This window comes from Pelobates fuscus, chromosome 9 (genome assembly GCF_036172605.1).
Source record: "Pelobates fuscus isolate aPelFus1 chromosome 9, aPelFus1.pri, whole genome shotgun sequence".
Lineage (NCBI taxonomy): Eukaryota > Metazoa > Chordata > Amphibia > Anura > Pelobatidae > Pelobates > Pelobates fuscus.
Window position 1 is genome coordinate 89729182 of NC_086325.1, and position 21295 is coordinate 89750476.

General features: G+C 40.8%; 1 protein-coding gene across 1 annotated transcript in view; it reads right to left on the reverse strand.

The window, feature by feature from the left end:
• The window catches only part of EDA2R (ectodysplasin A2 receptor), a 30749-nt gene extending 21394 nt beyond the window's left edge, over positions 1–9355 (reverse strand). Inside the window, exon 1 of the mRNA XM_063430991.1 lies at positions 9273–9355. The gene's annotated coding sequence lies outside the window, so the exon portion shown is untranslated. The remainder of the gene's footprint in view (positions 1–9272) is intronic.
• Positions 9356–21295: the final 11940 nt, after the last annotated feature.

Consider the following 21295-nt stretch of genomic DNA (forward strand, 5'->3'; position numbering starts at 1 on the left):
CACTATACCCCATACACATGCTGCCCCCCATACACACACTACACCCCCATACACACACACACTTCAACCCATACACACACTGTACCCCCATACACATACTGCACCCCCATACAGGGACGTATGAGCCGCGAGGCAAACAAGGCATTTGCCTTGGGCGGCACTTTCGAGGGGGCGGCAAAAAAAAGCCGCCCCCAAATTCCCAAGCAAATGTCTTGTTAGCCTGGCAATTAACAGACAATCCAGATGGACGGGCAGCTAACTAAAAATCCATGTGGGCAGCGCTGGCGAGGTACTGATTTGTGAGCTCTCTGCTCAGCTCCCTTGCGCGCCGCAGAGTGATGCCAGGATCCGGTATATGACGTCATATTCCGGCTCCAGCATCACTCTGCGGCACGCGAGGGAACTGAACAAGAGAATCAGTGCTCCCTCACCGCCTGCAGTCACTGGCCGGCCGCCCAGCAGCCCCACTGGACCCCAGGGAAAGAGAGAACCCCCCCCTCCCCTAGCATTCCCAAAGGTAAAGAGGCTGGGGGGATTTAATTTTTATTTTTTTTAATGTGAGAGTGTTAATGTGTGTGTGTCTGTTAGTGAGTGAGTGTGTGTGTGTCTGTTAGTGTGTGTCTGTCTGTTAGCTAGTGTATGCGTCTCTGTCAGTGAATGTGTGTGTGTATTAGAAGGCGGGGAAGGGGGGATGGCGGGGGAAAAAGGGGGCTGCGGGGTGGGAGGGGGCACCTGGGTTTTGTTATGCCTAGGGCAGCACAAAACCAGGATACACCACTGCCCCCATACACATACTGCATCCCATACACACACTGTCCCTCCATACACACAGTACACCCCCATACACATGCTGCACCCCTATACACACACACTACACTCCCCATACACACACTGTACCCCCATACACATACTGCACCCCCTACACACACAGTACACCCCCATACACATGCTGCCCCCTATACACACACACACTACACCCCCCATACACACACTACACCCCATACACACACTGCCCCCCATACAAACTACACCCCTCACACACACACACTTCCCCAATACACACACTGCCAACCCAAACACACACACTGCCCCCCAAATATACACCTTGCCCCCTAAACACACACATACTACACCCCTATACACACACACACTTTCCCCCATACATATATTGCACCCTCACACACACTGCACCCCATACACACACTTCATCACTCACACTCACATTGCACCCCTCACACACAAACTCTGCACCCCTCACACACACACAGACTCTCTCACACACTGCCCCCCCACAAACAAACAATACACCACTCACACACACTTCACCCCTCACACACGTCACCCTTACACACACACACACACATACTACTGCCCCTATCATGGCAGATCACAGGTAAGTTGTCAAATTGTGTTTTAAATGGTTTGACTACTTACTCTGGGAGGGCGCAATGGCCCTTCTGGCATTATACCAATACAGAGAGCTACAGTGGTTATTGTGCCTGGACTGTTTCTTTAAATAATCTGCCAGTGCCCCTCCCGAGATTAGGTTCTGGATCTGTACCTTTTTAATAGCAGGAACTATGTCAGACTTCCAATAACGTGGTATGACCATAATGGCCGCTATCAAGACGTGGCCTACCATTATCTTATCCACTTTGGATAAGTTTTCAGAAAATTAGTTGATTAACATAGTTCTGGAGTCAAAGTCACAACAGAAGGAGTAATATCCCTGATTAATGTGTGGACATTCTTCCAAAAACAATTGTAAACGTGGACAATGCCACCACATATGGGAACTAACACTAACCCTAGCCTGACTAATATCTTGATTTTCACACTAAAATCAAGAATATTAATCATATCCAGTATACTGCAGTGAGTTTTACATGTGTAACATAGAAAGAAGACGGAGTAAAAATATAGCTTAATTCTGTAGGAGATTTCCTCCGGTGATTTAGGTATCTTGAAAGTGACACTCACATTTATTTCAGTCAGTATACCAACTCTGGTGTACAATGTGTTTAGAGAGCTTCTAAAGAGGTGGCATCCCAATCTTTCATACTTCTTGAATTAAAAATAATTGAGGAAAAGGGATCAATGGTACATTACCTTATGAATAGCAAAGAGCAATGTACCATGGTATATGCATGTGCTGACGCCAAGGACCACATTATGTAGAATTTAATAAAGCAGAAAGAATGTCAGAAAGATAAAGAGATGTCATACCAAGTGTCCCTAATTAGAAGTGACAATCCCTATTTTTGGCCCAAATCCCTCTCTCCCGATTTTCTGGGAGCTCCACATGGCGACCAATAATCAGTATCGGCATTGGCCCTGGAAAAAATTACATTGGTCAATCCCCAGTATTGATGTATGCGCATGTGCTTGTGTACGCATGTGTGTACCTTTCAGAGTTCTTCACTAAAGTGAGAATTCAAAGTGAATTTCAATTTAAGACCAGAATAGGCAAACTGAAAACACAGGTGAGAGAATGTTTCCAGTTTGACTATTTTAAACTTAAATTTGAAATTCACATTAAAATCTAGTGTAAAGTAGAATATAAATAAACTTGTCTCTGTGTATGTATCTGTATGGGTGCATGATTACATGGGTGAGTAAGATGGGGCACCCAGTCAGTTTTATAAGAGGCAACTAAATTTTTTATTGTTGTCCTGCACACAACATCCACTGTCCATTTAATTTTCGAGCTGATGCCAGATGTCATATCAATTCATTAACTGAATTTCTTTTTCAGTCAGATGCCCTAGAGAATGTCTGTCTAAACAAAAGTTATAGAACTTATATTAACATTTTAACATGATTTTTGTTTTATTAAATATGCATCAAAGTTTTCAAGGTGCCTGAGTTACTTAAATCTTCAAGAGTTTATTTTCTGATTTATACTTTAAAACATGTGTGCATAACCATATGTATAGTAATCTTATAAAAGAGAGCTTATACTTAGTGAATAACCATAAAACTTTTCTAGTAATGGTTAGAAAGGACCCGATTACACACTGTCGAGACTAAAGTGCTTTATTACATATTTAAGGAGGAAAAAAGACCATTTTTGGCATTCTGCATAGTGTTTTTTTGCCAATGCATGAGAATGCTCAATAGGGTTTAAATTCATAAATGTCAAAATCTCACTACAGGTTGTTGAACATTACTTTTCGAATACCTTATATTATATTTTAATTGTATACAGCTATAATATTCATCATGCTCTCAGATTGAAAATCCAGCGCACTCACTTATCTACTAAACAGTTATGTTAGTGCTGAACAATTTTGTTAGTGTCATTAAAAACACCTAATCTAGGCAAAAAATAATGGGGGTTTAGTTACATTATATGATCATATATTGCATAAGCCTGCCACAACGCCAATGTACCCCATCTTTGGCAGGTCCTACTCTGTCTGCTAAATGAGCTACTCACTTGGGGAAATCCTTCCATCTCGAGTTCTCTGCAGTACAAGGCTTAAATAGGGTCCTGAGATGAGGCACCTGTAACAGGGAGGGGTGCAAAACCAAGGAGCAGGCTAGACTCCTAAATATATACATATAGGAGAAAACAAGGGTTTGGCTGCACTCACCTAAACATACTTAAATGGGGTGCTGCTGGGGGCCTATAAGTACAGTAAAAATGAAAATCCAGCACACTCACTTATCTAAAAAATAACTGTTTAGTAGATAAGTGAGTGTGCTGGATTTTCATTTTTACTGTACTTATTGGCACCCAGCAGCACCCCATTTAAGTATGTTTAGGTGAGTGCAGCCAAACCCTTGTTTTCTCCTATATGCTCTCAGATTGATAGTCCCCCTAATTTGGTGGTATTCTTAAAGGAACACTATAGGGTCAGGAACACATTAGCCTCCTCTATAAAAGTTTAAAACTCACCTTATTTCCAGCGCTGCGCAGGTCCGTGGGTGCTGGCTCTGCCCCCTTTGTGACATAATCAAAATGGAAGATTTTTAACCAATCCAATGCTGATCGGCAGGGCTGCTTTTTCGGCAGCACTGACCCAGGAAGCACCTCCAGTGGCTATCTGAGGAGTGCCACTTGGAGGTGTCACTAGAGGCAATGCAAACATTGCATTTTCTCTGAAAAGGCAGTGTTTGCATGAAAAAAGCCTGAAGGGATCTATTATACTCACCAGAACAACTATATTAAGCTGTAGTTGTTCTGGTGACTATAGTGTTCATTTAACATCTATATTTAGTTGTTTGTTTACTGACTAATTATATTCTACTCTATTGTAACCTAGCTTAAATTACCCATTTTGTCTTCTGTAAAACCATTCTCCTATTTTTGGGATTAAGGATGATGTTATCACAGCCCTGCTAATCATATTCAGATGGGTCTTAGACCATTCTTATCTTTGATAATGCAAAATTCAATCCATAGCCTGTTTAATATATGTATATGAAGCCATCAGTTTACATGCTATGTAAATATTGTTCTATGGATGACCATATTATTGGCTGTCTAGTAAAGTGCCTGTAGATTGTACCAAAAATAAAATAATTAAAAAGTCTATCTATCCATCAATCATGAACTGGAGCAACTACCAGGGTCAATCTGCTGATCCTGGGATAACCAGGACTGCGAGATTTCTACGGGGCTGCCCTAGCCTGGGACTGGCTGCTGTCAAGTTGCTGCTGAAATGTTCTCTGGCGTAAACAAATAAATAAATAATGACTAACCATGCAATGGAGGACGGTGCTGTCTATGAATGGAATGGTGGGGGGCAGTAAAACAGTAAGGGATCACATACTGACATACGCTTCCTCTGAGTGTGCACTGTATTTTGTTGAATTCCACTGGGATTGCTGATGTCATATCCAAGGGGCTGACAGTAAGGCAAATGTCCAAAGGGAGAGCAGAAGGGAGCTGGCAGCCACGAAAAGAGCAGTCTTACTTCAATTAGGTGAAAGAGAGTTCAATTTGTTTTCTACACTATGCTGTAGTGGTTATGGTGCTTGGAGTATTATTTTAGTTTATTTCCATTGAGTGCGATTTTTTTCCCCACCTGTATATCTGTGCAGTATGCTGATGCAATGCATTATAGGGCTAGTATAAAATTGTATCCACGGCTTCTTTTTATTGCCAGTCCAACCCTAGACAGGCCCAGCGGAGAATGCAGGACTATAGTTTACTAAGCTGCATGCATGAGGCCTTTCAAGCAGGGCCTTCATTCTTACATTGTTGGGAGCACTGAGGCAGAGGGATGCAGAACTATACCCACACACTGCCGCACAATGGCTAACAAATGAGAAGCCTCATCAGGTGGTTGTGGTGTGCATTCATTGATTCTGGCACTGGAGCCTGTTGTTTTATAGTTATAACACATTTATGTCTAGCAAAAAACAGTAGTCTTTATCAGAGGTCTCAATCATAGCATGGCTCTTTGGAAATCAGCTTTGTATGCATTTTCAGTAAGTGCGAGGAATTTCACTAGTGAATTTGTTCAAAGTGTTATGCATGGACTGTTCTTATGAATGTTATTTTGTTTTGATTCTCTGTTTAATTCCTTTTGTTTTGATACAGTTTCATTTAACCGTTTGTTTAAATCCTGTTCTTGACCTCTTTGATGTGCATTGCATTCTATATATTTTATGCTATTTTTACTTATCTGTGGAAGGAATGATCCTGTTGATTTAAACATTTTAAACATGAGTCTGAACCTGTAATTTTATTCTTGGATAAGTGATCAAGTATTTGATGCGTGCAGGTTCAATTCAGAGCATGACCAAGATATTGATGCTGTATACAGTAGGCCTGTAAGTGCACATTATATGTTACTGTTAGTAAGAGCTACAAACTTTTCTATCACAAACTCAAGTATTTTTTTTATTTTTGCAATTAACAGTAAAATACACAGTGCACATAGATAAATACATTCTAACAATGGTATAAAATGAGTCCAAGAAGTCCAAGCAGTGCACGGGGCTTCAAGTACCTTAAAGGGGGGCAGTCTAGGTATTAACACTCAGAGTATGCAGACATCAGATGCTTCTCATAAACATGTTTTAGATTGGCGGTTCAGAGGGATTGTGTGTCATGTTCCCTTAATGCTTCTCTATGAAAAGCATTTCAATGGACAAAAATCAAGTCTTGATGACTTTACGGGAGGAGGATCAGGCTGCAGTGAAGACATTGTCCTGAAGCTGGAATTCATTTAAATTGTATGGCTCTTTTATTTATTGGTTAACAAAAACAGAGGGGGGATATTCTGAAAAAGAATAAGGAACACATCTAATTAAAACAAATGTCAAACAGTAACTTTTTTGCCGCCCTGTTCGTGTAATGACTATATTATTATGCATGCATGGACTTTCTTACAGGTGATATGGAAAGAATTTTTTTACATAATTACACTCAAAATAAGAACTGGTTTAGGGCCGGTGATTTTTATTATTGAAAAAAAAATCAACTATTTGTATTTACCAGAATTAGATACCTATGCATATGGCGCTCATATAACAAACCCCCCAGCATTCACTACACAGGTTAGGTAACCTTGAATGTCTTTTTTAAAAAGGCCAAATACACCAAAAAATATTGCAGTTCATCCTTAGTTTATTTTGCTAGATGAAGTTAAATGCCACATAGAGATTTCAGCCCAGAATACACAGTACTACTTGATTTAAAATAAATGAGAGGAAAAAAGGGTGAAGAAAAATATAGATATAGTCTTGTATTGAATATATTTTCGGTGGTCCACAATTTTTCCATCATGGACCACCAATATTTATAACTTCATTACCAGTGCAAATAGTAGCGATAGTCAATGCTATGCTGCTCTTAACCAATCAAAGTGCACAATGCCAGCGCGAGCCAGCATCATCACATACCATAGCATCACAAGAAGTGATTAGTGGGGTACATTTTAGACCACACCTTTTATGCCAATGTGTCCTTGTCTGTTCATTAACGTGCAGGTATGAGTGCTAATTCCCTTCTGAAAATACTCTTGTTTGAGCAGGGCCCTCACAACCTTCTGTCACTTTATGTCCACCTACCTTATTGAAACTATTTGTTTGTTAGTCCACTTATTGTACAGTGCTTCTGAATAGCTCAGTGCTTTATAAATTATAACAGCAATAAGTGACAAATATTCTGCACTCCAAAAACAAGACACCATAGAGTCTTTGGACAGAATGAGGGACTATCTCTCTTAAAAAGGAATTTGTGATACATGCAACGGATATATGCAAATATAATGTGAATGCTACCAGATATATACTGTACTACAAAAGTGTAATATTTCTAAGAAAACCTTACAGGGAGGCCCCACATTTTGTGGTAAGCGACTGTAAAAATTGAACAGATGAGAATCCATTGCAGTGTTACTTGCAGTGCATTCCTACTAAATGTCTAATTTCCTTCCTTTACTGGCAGAGGATCTAATAGTTGGCTATTATGATTCATGTAATAATTAAAAGCAGGACAAAGATCTGGGTGAATTTTGGCCTTATTCCTGCTATGATGGAAATACTTATTTCAAATATGGAAATTGTTTATTTCTCTCTAGAAACTTCTCAAACGTAGCTTAGAAATGAAACAGAAGCAAACAGTATTAATAAGGCATCTGGTGTCCTTTTATTAAACACATTTACAGCAGTCAGTAGTCCATGAATTTACGTCATGGGCCATATAATAATACACTGGATAGAAACTAATATTAACAATAATAGTAATAAAGAATTAAAAAAAATACTACTAGTATTAAAAATGATAAGAAATACAGCTGCTATAACTTATATTGCAATAATAATTATAAGTAAAAAAAAAAAAAAAACCTTCTTGGGGAATTTTTTTAATTGTAATTAATTTGCTTTCACCTAAGGCCTTTCTTTAAGATATTATTATACATTATTATATTTATAAAAAAAATGGTTGCTCATTCATCAGGATAAGAATGAAACAATTGTTTAAATAAAATCAATTTATAAATAAACATATATATATATATATATATATATATATATATATATATATATATATATATATATATATATATATTACAGTATCAGGGTGGGCATATTTAATCTAGTAGGCCTTTGAGAATAACTAAGGGGTCCACTCACTAAACTGGTCATTTTCAATTTGCCAAAATGCAAAACAATAAATACATCTCCAAATCAGCTTTTTTTCCAACACAGATAATCCAACCTCAAACTAAAATGCAATGTTCAATTCCCTGAAATTCCCAGTTTAGTAAATATACCCCAGTAAAGGCATGTTAAGTCCCTGCCAGACTGGGCTCTCCAATTCCTGACACCATCAGGGCCCCACCGTCTAATCACTTCATAGTTTCCATATTTCTCCATCCGCCCACCACCTTGCAGCCCCCTGTCCTGGAGAATGCCAGCAGACACATAGCCCAGCCATGTCTCAGAGGTATTCGGAGAGCCCCATGCCAGCCTGCTGTCTGAATGAAACCTGTGTGCGGGGTCCCTCCGCAGTCACTTTCTACAAGCCCTGACTTGTTCAGGAGCACATGTCACACACTGAAGAAGGATCATGAAATGCCTGCCGCCTCCACATCCTAAAAATACTACACCAGCAGCAAGTCTGGGGACCACAGCAACACCACTGACACATTGTGAAACTGTCAGTAACACAAACATTTGATGATTGTCACATCCATAACACAAAGTTCTAAAGTAAGATTGCAAAGCAGATTCACCCCTTTACAGTACCAAAAAAAAAAAAAAAAATGATTATTATTGTCACCACAGGTGTTTTAATATTTTACATTATTTAGGTATCTTTTTTTTTTTTATAAAAGTGAATTTAACTTTTTAGCTGGGGCTTGGACTTGAAACACTTAACATATACACAAATAAATACTATTCGAAACCATCACACAGTGTACATTGTAATGAATGAAAACAGGACAACTTCGTACATCACAGGGCACAATTTCCTTGCACAAGCTTAAAACAACAACAAAAAAACAACACATTCATACATTGCCCCTGTGCCCAGTCTACACACAAATTAACACAACAATATACACAGGATGTGCTGATATTATACTACACACTCTAAGTGCAATGACACACTAGGCTCAAGGACTCAGATATTGTCAAATGATACATTCATTGAAACACATAGCACATATTCAGTGCCCAAGAAGTAGGTATAATAATAAGTCCAGACATGTCCCTGGGAGCTGTACCTTGGATTGTGCAATGCAATAAATGTAGCAATATCGATAATAATATTAATATTAACATTAATATTAATGTGCAGTACTTACCTTGTTGCAGAGTGTTAGAGCAGCAGTCAGTCCCCTGTGTGTACTGTGTTCAGCCCACTGCCTGGATCTCCCACAACACGTATTGTGGGGTCACCGTCTCTGAGAAGTTGATGAAATCGCCTGAAATCAATGCAGATTACATGTTACCCACATGGGGCTGATAAACCCAGCCCACTGATGCCAATAGGATAGATAGCTGTGTTGGGTGGAATTATGCAAATGATCAAAGCGTGTAAACAAAGACGCGTGTATGGCTAGGGGACTGCATTTACAGTGTAAACAGCAGCATGTGTACAGTATGTAGTACTAGAGTGTGGATTACAGTATACTGACTTTTATAGCAACATGAATACAGTATGTAGTACTAGTCAGTGTGGGAGTTACACGATACTTCATTTAAATGCCTTGCTGTAGCATGCTGTAAGTGTAACTTGTGCTGTATCCAGTGTAGGAGATGTACTAGAGTTTTTGATAGTGTAGTTTATTAAAATGTTTATTTGTGGTTTATTATGATGTATGTTTATAAATAGCAACATTTGTTAACCCCTTAAGGACAGAGCTTCAGAAGCTTGATTTATGCTTAATGACACAAGCAATTTTTGCATTTTCTTGCTGTTTGCGTTCAACTGCAATTTGCATCTCTCTCATTTATTGCACCGACACATATTATATACTGTTTTTTAAAGGACAGAAAGGGCTTTAATTTGATATAACATATATATATATATATATATATATATATATATATATATATATATATATATATATATATAAATGCTTACTTATTATAAAAAAAATACAGAAAAATGCAAAAAAAAGAAAAATATTGGTTTTTTTTTACAGTTTTTGCAATCATAATGTGTGCATAATTAGTGCAGGTTAAGGAAAGTAATTAAAAATAAATTCATTTATTTGTTCTGATTTACAGAATATATAATGTGTCTGGGATTTTAAGTTTTTTTTGGTAGTTACAGGTCACAAAGCACAAGGAGTAAAATAAAATTTTAATGTGGAGCGATTTTAGAATTTGGTATGTTTGTCTTGTAAGCCTAATAGCCATAAAATAAAATAAAATTGCCACACAAAAGTATATATTTATATAAAGTAGACATCACAGGCTATTTACCTAAGGTTGTTTTGACACTTTCTACGTAGCCATTTTACCGCCAACCTCTGCTAAATATTGGAGTAAAATTGTGTTTTTTGGGGGTTTTCGCACACAAACGTATAACAAAGAACTTCTCATGTGTATTTTGTAAAGTTGGTGTGTGCTATTCCTGTACAAAGTTTTATTATGTGTTCAGTTACTTCTGCTGAGTACAACGGTACCCCCATTGTATGTCTTTGGCACTATTTCGTGAAGCTACAGTGCCATACAGGAGACCTGTCCTTTTCAGTATTCACAGTAAAATTTTGAGAGACGGATTTAATGAGCCTATGCTTCCATTTGGGGTATTATAACAGTTTGACTGTTCAAAAGCCCCCACAAAGGCCTACCATTTGTAAAAGTAGACACTCCAGGGTATCTCATAAGGTGCATATTGTGCCTTAACATGCCCCCATTTTTTTACCATTACATGCCAAAGTATGTGGTAAAAAAATAATTTTGTGCATTTTTTACATACGGATTGCATTTTTGCTGGGCATTTTGTATATTTCATATGTGCCACTAAGTTCAAACCCCCCAAATTATGCTCAGCTAAGTCTTCTGAGTAAAAGGACACCCCCATTGTATGTCTATGGCACTATTTCGTGAAGCTACAGTGCCATACAGGAGACCTGTCCTTTTCAGTATTCACAGTAGAATTTTGAGAGACGGATTTAATGAGCCTATGCTTCCATTTGGGGTATTATAACAGTTTGACTGTTCAAAAAAACCCCACAAAGGCCTACCATTTGTAAAAGTAGACACTCCAGGGTATATCATAAGGTGCATATTGTGCCTTAGCATGCCCCCATTATTTCACCAATATATGCCAAAGTATGTGGTAAAAAATAATTTTGTGCATTTTTAGACATACGGATTGCATTTTTGCTGGGCATTTTGTATATTTCATATATGCCACTAAGTTCAAAACCTCCAAATTATGCTCAGCTAAGTCTTCTGAGTAAAAAGACATCCCCAATGAATGTCTTTGGCACTATTTTGTGAAGCTACAGTGGCATATTGGAGACCAAGCCATATCAGTTTTTACAGAACTTTGAATTTTGACGCTGGGCCTATGTGCAATTTCCAAGCATCTTCGTAAGTTTTAAATTCAAACTACCCCACAAAGGCCTACCATTTCTTAAAGTAGACACCCCAGGGTATTTCAAAAGGCATATTTTGAACCTTAGCGTGGGATAATTTTTCCGCTAGCTTGTACCAGGTGTAGTGGTAATAAGCGTTTTTTCTGCCTTTTTGGCACACAAAGTGAGTTTGCACAGTATATTTTGCAAACCTTATGTGTGCTACGACTGTATAATACTTCATATGTTGCTCAGCTATGTCAGCTGAGTATAAAAATACCCCTGTATGTACCTTTGCCAGGTATATGTGGACATCAGAGGGGCACATTTGGGACATAGTCATTCCAGTTTTTTTCAAACTTTAAATTTTTACGCTGTGCCCATGTCCCATTTTAGAGTATTTTACCAGGCTATATAATTCAAACTACCCCACAAAGGCATACCATTTCTTAAAGAAGACATCCCAGGGTATTTCAAAAGGCATATTTTGAACCTTAGTGTGGGATCATTTTTCCGCTAGCTTGTACCAGGTGTAGTGGTAATAAGCGTTTTTTCTGCCTTTTTGGCACACAAAGTGAGTTTGCACAGTATATTTTGCAAACCTTATGTGTACCACCACTCTATAATACTTTATATGTTGCTCAGCTATGTCGGCTGAGTACAAAAATACCCCCGTATGTACCTTTGCCAGGTATATGTGGACATCGGAGGGGCACATTTGGGACACAGCCATTCCATTTTTTTTCAAACTTTAAATTTTTACGCTGTGCCCATGTCCCATTTTAGAGTATTTTACCAGGCTATATAATCCAAATACCCCATAAAGCCATACCATTTCTTAAAGAAGACATCCCAGGGTATTTCAAAAGGCATATTTTGAACCTTAGCGTGGGATCATTTTTCCGCTAGCTTGTACCAGGTGTAGTGGTAATGAGCGTTATTAAATGTATTTTTTAACTTTTTAAAACTTTTTTACTTTTTAAAACTATTTTTTAAACTTTTGTTTTGCTTATTCATTTTTTTAAAGTTTCCTAAACTTTCGTAAAACTTTTTTTTACAGATTTAAAATTTTTCTAAGCTTTTTCTTTTACCGTTAACCCCTAACTAGCAGTAAGCAGCACTAACAGTAAATTCCCCATTTTCCCATAACTCCCACCCACCCCAGCTAGCAAAATATTTAATTATACAATATTTAAATTAGTTAATTAAATTAATTTAACCCCTGAGGGTTAAAAAATAAATAAAAGTTAATCGTTAGGGGTTAAAAAAAAAAATTAGATCACAGTATAATACTGTGATCTGTATTTTGATCACTGTAGGCAGTGATAGACTGGCAGGGAAGGGGTTAATTTTTATTTGGACTGGGTAAAGGGTTTATATTTTTTTTTTTTTTTTACTTAAACGTTATTAAAACTTTTTTTAACTTAATTTTATAACTTTTTAAAGCTTATTTTAAAACTTTTTTTAACGTTAACCCCTAGTTAGCCTAACACTAAATCCCCCAATTCCCCACTAACTTCCACCCTCCCCAGCTAGCTAAATTATTAATTTTAAAATATTTAAATTAATTAATAAAATAAATTTAACCCCTGAGGGTTAAAAAAAAAAAAGAATTAACCCTCAGGGGTTAAAAAAAAAATCAGATCATATTAAAATGTAATCCCTGCCAATTGATCACTGTAGTCAGTGATCAATTGGCAGGGAAGGGGTTAATTTTTTTATTAAAATGGTAAAGGGGGGGTAAAGGGGGGTGAGATTTTAAATAAATTTTATTTTTTTTTCCACCAGGGGGCAGGATCAGCACTGATCCGTCTCCCTGCACTTCACACTGAACCCGGAAGTGCAGGGAGGCGGAAGGTAAGTATACAGAGCACATGTGCCCGCTCTGGCATGCTGTCAGAGCGGGCACATGTACTGGGACAGCCCGATCCGGTGCTCCCGGTCTGCCTCTAACACAGAGGCAGACCGGAGCACCATTAACCCCACGATCGCCGCGATTGCGGCGATCTGGGGTTAATTTTACCGCGTGACGGACGAGGTCCGTCACCCGTCGTTAAGGGTATCCCCTGGATGACGGACTTCGTCCGTCACCCGTCGTGAAGGGGTTAAACAGATATATTGTAATTCACTAATGTGTGATTTCTTTTATTTTTTGGAAATTCAATGTGAATTACTAGATTTACCAAATTTGGAGAAAATGACCTGATTTTGACCGGTTTGTCAATTCTCATTCATTAACCCCTTAAGGACCGGCCTGTTTTTGCGATGTTTGTACGTTAAGGACCAGAGCAGTTTTAACACTTTTGTGGTGTTTGTGTTTAGCTGTAATTTTCCGCTCTCTCATTTACGGTTCCCATACAAGTTATATATTGTTTTTTTCATGACAAGAAGGGCTTTCTTTACATACCATTATTTATATTATGTCATATATTGTATTTAGAAAAAATAATAAAATATGGTGAAAAATTTAAAAAAAAAACATGTTTTTGGACTTTTACTTGAAAAATCTTTTACTTATCTACAAAAGCTAATGAAAAAAACTGCTAAATAGATTCAAAATTTTGTCCCGAGTTTAAAAACACCCAGTGTTTACATGCTTTATTGCTTTTTTTTGCAAGTTATAGGCCTACAAATACAAGTAGGAAATTGCTGTTTCAATATATATATATTTTAAATGTATCAATAGTGACATTGTAACACCGTTATCTGTCATAAATCCCTGAAACACACCTAACATGTACATATTTTTTAAAGTAGACAACCCAGGGTATTCAAAATGGGGTATGTCCAGTCTTTTTTAGTAGCCACCTAGTCACAAACTGGCCAAAGTTAGCATTTATATTTGTTTGTGTGTTAAAAATGCAAAAAACGCTAACTTTGGCCGGTGTTTGTGACTAAGTGGCTACTAAAAAAGGCTGAACATACCCCATTTGCAATACATTGGGTTATCTTCTTTTGCAAATGGTATGCCATCATGGGGCTAATTCTCATTCCTTGGCTACCCTACGCTCTCAAAGGCAACCTAACCAATCTGACAAATTTCAATAAAAAAATAAAAGTAAAATCAAGCCTTATATTTGGCCCTGTAACTTTGACAAACACTATAAAACCTCTACATGTGGGGCAGGCCCGGACTGGCCATCGGGCAAACCGGGCAAATGCCCGGTGGGCCGCGATGGCCACGGGCCGAGGCCGGGGAGATCCAGCTGGTCTATGCAGGGCCGGCGCTATCCGAGCGCCGGCCCCGCTGTGTTGCATGAAGGGCCGGTGGGGAGATCGAAGATCTCCCTCACCGGCCCACATGCTCTTAAATGCGGCCGCCGGCTGGGAGAGAGAGGGAGGGATCCAGCCTGGTGAAGCGGACCCGGCGGAGCTCTAACTTGCAGCTCCGCCGGGTTTCTCTCGCGAGACCCGAAGGCTAGAGTTCACTTACCACGAGGACCACCAGGGATGGATGTCAGCGCTCCGCCGCCCTTCCAGGCTACAGGTAAGAAGGAAAGGGGGGGGGATATAATTTATTTATTTTTATTAAAAAAAAACCAACTCAATATTGGCATTTACCTGCCTCCCCCAATACACAATCCTTGCAAACACACACACATCACCCTCACCCAGCACCCTAACACTCACACAGCACCCTAACACTCACACAGCACCCTAACATACTCACACAGCACCCTAACATACTCACACAGCACCCTAACATTCACCCATCACCCTAACATACTCACCCAGCACCCTAACACTCACCCATCACCCTAACATACTCACCCATCACCCTAACATACTCACCCAGCACCCTAACATACTCACCCAGCACCCTAACATTCACCCATCACCCTAACATTCACCCATCACCCTAACATACTCACACAGCACCCTAACATACTCACCCAGCACCCTAACACTCACCCAGCACCCTAACACTCACACAGCACCCTAACATTCACCCATCACCCTAACATTCACCCATCACCCTAACATACTCACCCAGCACCCTAACATACTCACCCAGCACCCTAACATACTCACACAGCACCCTAACATACTCACACAGCACCCTAACATTCACCCATCACCCTAACATACTCACACAGCACCCTAACATACTCACCCAGCACCCTAACACTCACACAGCACCCTAACATTCACCCATCACCCTAACATACTCACACAGCACCCTAACATACTCACCCATCACCCTAACACTCACCCATCACCCTAACACTCACCCATCACCCTAACATACTCACCCAGCACCCTAACACTCACACAGCACCCTAACATTCACCCATCACCCTAACATACTCACACAGCACCCTAACATACTCACACAGCACCCTAACACTCACACAGCACCCTAACATGCTCACACAGCACCCTATCACTCACCCAGCAGACTAACACTCACCCAGCAGACTAACACTCACACAGCACCCTAACATACTCACACAGCACCCTAACACTCACCCATCACCCTAACATACTCACCCAGCACCCTAACATACTCACCCAGCACCCTAACATACTCACCCAGCACCCTAACACTCACACAGCACCCTAACATTCACCCATCACCCTAACATTCACACAGCACCCTAACATACTCACACAGCACCCTAACATACTCACACAGCACCCTAACACTCACACAGCACCCTAACATTCACCCATCACCCTAACATACTCACACAGCACCCTAACATTCACCCATCACCCTAACATACTCACACAGCACCCTAACATACTCACCCAGCACCCTAACACTCACACAGCACCCTAACATTCACCCATCACCCTAACATACTCACACAGCACCCTAACATTCACCCATCACCCTAACATACTCACACAGCACCCTAACACTCACACAGCACCCTAACACTCACACAGCACCCTAACATTCACCCAGCACCCCAACACTCACACAGCACCCTAACATTCACCCATCACCCTAACATACTCACACAGCACCCTAACATACTCACACAGCACCCTAACATACTCACCCATCACCCTAACATACTCACACAGCACCCTAACACTCACACAGCACCCTAACATTCACCCATCACCCTAACATACTCACACAGCACCCTAACACTCACACAGCACCCTAACATTCACCCATCACCCTAACATACTCACACAGCACCCTAACATACTCACCCAGCACCCTAACATACTCACCCATCACCCTAACACTCACCCATCACCCTAACATACTCACACAGCACCCTAACATACTCACACAGCACCCTAACACTCACACAGCACCCTAACATTCACCCATCACCCTAACATACTCACACAGCACCCTAACACTCACACAGCACCCTAACATTCACCCATCACCCTAACATACTCACACAGCACCCTAACATACTCACACAGCACCCTAACACTCACCCATCACCCTAACACTCACCCATCACCCTAACACTCACCCATCACCCTAACATACTCACACAGCACCCTAACATACTCACACAGCACCCTAACATTCACCCATCACCCTAACATACTCACACAGCACCCTAACATACTCACACAGCACCCTAACACTCACACAGCACCCTAACATGCTCACACAGCACCCTAACATGCTCACCCAGCAGACTAACACTCACCCAGCAGACTAACACTCACACAGCACCCTAACATACTCACACAGCACCCTAACATACTCACACAGCACCCTAACACTCACCCATCACCCTAACATGCTCACACAGCACCCTAACACTCACACAGCACCCTAACACTCACACAGCACCCTAACACTCACACAGCACCCTAACATGCTCACACAGCACCCTAACATGCTCACACAGCACCCTATCACTCACCCAGCAGACTAACACTCACCCAGCAGACTAACACTCACACAGCACCCTAACATACTCACACAGCACCCTAACATACTCACACAGCACCCTAACATACTCACACAGCACCCTAACACTCACCCATCACCCTAACATGCTCACACAGCACCCTAACACTCACACAGCACCCTAACATTCACCCATCACCCTAACATACTCACACAGCACCCTAACATACTCACACAGCACCCTAACACTCACACAGCACCCTAACATGCTCACACAGCACCCTATCACTCACCCAGCAGACTAACACTCACACAGCACCCTAACATACTCACACAGCACCCTAACATACTCACACAGCACCCTAACATACTCACACAGCACCCTAACACTCACACAGAACCCTAACACTCACACAGCACCCTAACACTCACACAGCACCCTAACATGCTCACACAGCACCCTATCACTCACCCAGCAGACTAACACAGCACCCTAACATACTCACACAGCACCCTAACACTCACCCATCACCCTAACATACTCACCCAGCACCCTAACATACTCACCCAGCACCCTAACACTCACACAGCACCCTAACATTCACCCATCACCCTAACATTCACCCATCACCCTAACATACTCACACAGCACCCTAACATACTCACACAGCACCCTAACACTCACACAGCACCCTAACATTCACCCATCACCCTAACATACTCACACAGCACCCTAACATGCTCACACCCAGCACCCTAACACACTCACCCAGCACCCTTACACTCACACAGCACCCTAACATTCACCCATCACCCTAACATACTCACCCAGCACCCTAACATACTCACCCAGCACCCTAACACTCACACAGCACCCTAACACTCACACAGCACCCTAACATTCACCCATCACCCTAACATACTCACACAGCACCCTAACATACTCACACAGCACCCTAACACTCACACAGCACCCTAACATTCACCCATCACCCTAACATACTCACACAGCACCCTAACATTCACCCAGCGCCCTAACACACTCACCCAGCACCCTAACACTCACACAGCACCCTAACATTCACCCATCACCCTAACATACTCACACAGCACCCTAACATACTCACACAGCACCCTAACACTCACACAGCACCCTAACATTCACCCATCACCCTAACATGCTCACACAGCACCCTAACATTCACCCAGCGCCCTAACACACTCACCCAGCACCCTAACACTCACACAGCACCCTAACATTCACCCATCACCCTAACATACTCACACAGCACCCTAACATACTCACACAGCACCCTAACACTCACACAGCACCCTAACATGCTCACACAGCACCCTAACATGCTCACACAGCACCCTAACACTCACCCAGCAGACTAACACTCACCCAGCAGACTAACACTCACCCAGCAGACTAACATACTCACACAGCACCCTAACATACTCACACAGCACCCTAACATACTCACACAGCACCCTAACATACTCACCCAGCACCCTAACACTCACCCAGCACCCTAACACTCACCCAGCACCCTAACACTCACCCAGCACCCTAACGTACTCACCCAGCACCCTAACGTACTCACCCAGCACCCTAACGTACTCACCCAGCACCCTAACGTACTCACCCAGCACCCTAACGTACTCACCCAGCACCCTAACGTACTCACCCAGCACCCTAGCTCAAACAGAACCCTAGCACAAACAGAACCCTCACTCACATAGCACCCTAACACACAAAGAACCCTCACACAGCACCCTAACACACACACATCACCTTCGCACAGCACCCTAACACATAGCACCCACACACAGCGCCCACACACACAGCGCCCTCACACACACATACTGCACCCTCACACACACAGCACCTTCCCACACACACTATACTCCTCACAAATGCACACTACACCCCTCACACACACAGCAGCCCCCAAACACGCTGCACCACTCACACACACACACTCACTAGATCTCCTATACGCACTCCTTCACACACACTAGATCCCCTACACACAGACGCTGCACCACCTACACACACACTACATTTCTGACATACACACTCTGGATACCCTATGCACACACTAGATTCCATTTAAGCAAACACATAGTGTCTCCATAAATGGGATACCGTGAGTATCCCAATTATGGAAACCCCTGAGACAAGTTTAAAGCAAACACAACGCAAGCATGTTATTACATTTGCTTGCACTGTGCAGAACAAATACAGGGCCCTTTTCTCATGCCCTGGAAGAGCATTGAACCAACATGCTCACTTTGAGATGGGGCGTGCTTGTCATTGGGGATGACAAAACACACCCTATCTGGCCCCGCCCCCTTTTCAGTGGGCCGCTGTGAATAAAAAATGCCCGGGCCGAATTTTTTCCCCAGTCCGGCCCTGATGTGGGGTACTGTTATACTCAGGAGACTTCGCTGAACACAAATATTAGTGTATCAGAACAGTAAAATATATCACAGCAATAATATCCTCAGTGAAAGAGCTGTTTGTGTGTGAAAAATGCAAAAAACGCAAAAAACATCGCTGTGATATGTTTTACTGTTTTGAAACACTAATATTTGTGTTCAGCGAAGTCTCCCGAGTAAAACAGTACCCCCATGTACAGGATTTAGGGTGTCATAGAAAGTTACAGGGTTAAACACAGTGCTAGCAAATTAAATTATCTGGACTTTTGGCCTGGGTTGGCAGGCAGGTCCCTCAAATTGCAATCATTAAAATTACTTAATTAGGTAAAAATATTACATGAATACGCACGTAGAATTTTAATATATATACATATTTATATATTTGACGTCTACGTGTATATTTATGAAATTATTTATGTAATTATGTATATGGACATATGTATATTTCGTATTATTTTTATTTATTTATTTATACATAGATATATATATCATTACATTCTAAGTGTATTTTGATATAAATATATATATATATATCAATATCAAAATACTGTTAGAATAAAATTGCATATATATATATTTTTTTTTAATTATTAAAAAATAGTTTTATTTTTGTTATTAATTTTTATTAACATATTATTTGTATTTTATAATAATATATATATACCATATATATAGTTATTATATATATTGTATATATTCGTGTGTAATTTAAATATACCGTATATACTCGAGTATAAGCCGACCCGAATATAAGCCGAGGCCCCTAATTTTACCCAAAAAAACTGGGAAAACTTATTGACTCGAGTATAAGACTAGGGTGGGAAATGCAGCAGCTACTGGGACATTTCTAAATAAAATTAGATCCTAAAAAAAATATTTTAATTGAATATTTATTTACAGTGTGTGTATAATGAATGCAGTGTGAGTGTATGAATGCAGTGTGAGTGTATGAATGCAGTGTGAGTGTATGAATGCAGCGTGAGTGTATGAATGCAGCGTGAGTGTATGAATGCAGCGTGTGTATGAGTGCAGCGTGTGTGTATGAGTGCAGCGTGTGTGTATGAGTGCAGCGTGTGTGTATGAGTGCAGCGTGTGTGTATGAGTGCAGCGTGTGTGTATGAATGCAGTGTGAGTGTATGAGTGCAGTGTGTGTGTATGAGTGCAGTGTGAGTGTATGAGTGCAGTGTGTGTGTGTGTGTGTGTGTGTGTTGCAGAGCCTTGCTGGGGGGTGGGCAATTTTTTTTTTATTATTTTTTTTTTTTATTATTATTATTTATTATTATTTTTATTTACTTAATTTCATTATTATTATTATATTATTATTTATTATTTAATTATTATAATTTTTTTTATTATTACTAAAAAAAATTTCATCCCCCCTCCCTGCTTGACATATGGCAGGGAGGGGGGCTCTCCTTCCCTGGTGGTCCAGTGGCATTGGTAGTTCAGTGGGGGGGAGAGGGGGGCTGGCAGAGCTGTAACTTACCTGTCCTGCAGCCCCTGTCAGCTCTCT